This window comes from Papaver somniferum, chromosome 8 (genome assembly GCF_003573695.1).
Source record: "Papaver somniferum cultivar HN1 chromosome 8, ASM357369v1, whole genome shotgun sequence".
In the NCBI taxonomy this organism is placed as follows: Eukaryota; Viridiplantae; Streptophyta; class Magnoliopsida; order Ranunculales; family Papaveraceae; genus Papaver; species Papaver somniferum.
The window spans coordinates 113,860,574-113,861,919 of NC_039365.1; the positions used below are offsets into that span (position 1 = coordinate 113,860,574).

General features: G+C 39.0%; 1 pseudogene; it reads right to left on the reverse strand.

Annotated features, from left to right (window-relative positions):
- Positions 1-1,033: 1,033 nt before the first annotated feature.
- On the reverse strand, positions 1,034-1,133 carry LOC113307125 (annotated as a pseudogene).
- Positions 1,134-1,346: the final 213 nt, after the last annotated feature.

Genomic DNA, 1,346 nt, shown 5'->3' on the forward strand with positions numbered 1-1,346 from the left:
TTTATTTTTCTAGTAAAGGGCAAGGCCTAGCCATACAAGATAAGGGTTCGGATTTCATCACCGTTCTCTTCTTGCCCGCTTTAGGAACACGTAACCTACGCGAACCTAAGCCTAAAATTTTGACTAGAACGAGACCGATAGGGTAACGAGCTTAACAGGAAAGTCATTCGAAAAATATTTGTTACTCTTTTAAGCATACTTCGAAGTTCTTGACGGTTTCTGTAAGTTGAATGCGTGACTGCGCCGCCTTGTAATATCGGTGAGTCCTTGGGTATCAAAGCTCCACCGAGCTTCCCTCGCCTCTATTCAACTTACTTTAACTCGGATTGAATCCAGAGGGGTTTGCTTAAATTGTAACGAATTCCCTTTCGAAGGATTAGAAGCTGGTCTAGAAATAATCTAAGTGGAGCTATCATGCTTTTTGTTTGCTAGAAATCAATAGGTTTGATTTGGTTGAGTCAGCCTTGTTTTGTGATTGAATAGAATCCCCTTCCTTATTTTTTTTTGCAAGCCTGAACGTAAAAGAGACGCCCTAGGTAGATTTGCTAAAGAGAAACCTCGTAGTTCTAAACGTCTCGATTACCTCAATTTAGAAAGTACGATTTTTGAAGAGTCCGCTTTTGAACGTCCACTTGAGTAGACGATCCCTAATATTATGATAGTGCCAGAAATGGCAACTTTAAAAGCTTTGTTGAATCCGACTAGGACTACTCGTCCTTCGTGTATTAAGTTAGCTGAAACGGAGGCACCTTATGAACTGAAACCTGGGACCTTACAGATACTCCCAATCTTTTTAGGGAAAGAAAATGAAAACCCCTATTACCATGTTAGGGATTTTGAGGAAATTTGTAGTACTCTAAGAATTAGAGGCTTAGATGATGATGCTTTGAAACTTAGTTATTCCCATTTTCCCTGAAAGATAAGGCCAAGTCGTGGCTATATAGTTTGGACTCCGAGTCAATTGAGACATATGAACAACTTACATCTGCCTTTTTCAATAAGTTTTTCCCTAGGCACAAAACATCGTCTATTAGGACGCAAATATGCTCATTTTCACAACAAGAGGGAGAATATTTATATAGGTATTTGGAAAGGTTCAATGATTTATTATCCCAGTGTCCTCATCATGGTTTAGAAAAGGTTAGTCTAGTTCAGATCCTTTATGAGGGTTTAGATTATTCCACAACGACCATGGTTGAGTCTCTATGCACTGGTGGATTTGAAAACCAAACTGTTGATGCGGCGATGGAATTTTTTAATGAAATCGCCGAAAAAACCCAGCAATTGGAAAATAGTAGGGCACCCCAGAAAAAATTCTTTTAAGTAGAGGAAACGTTAATAGGATA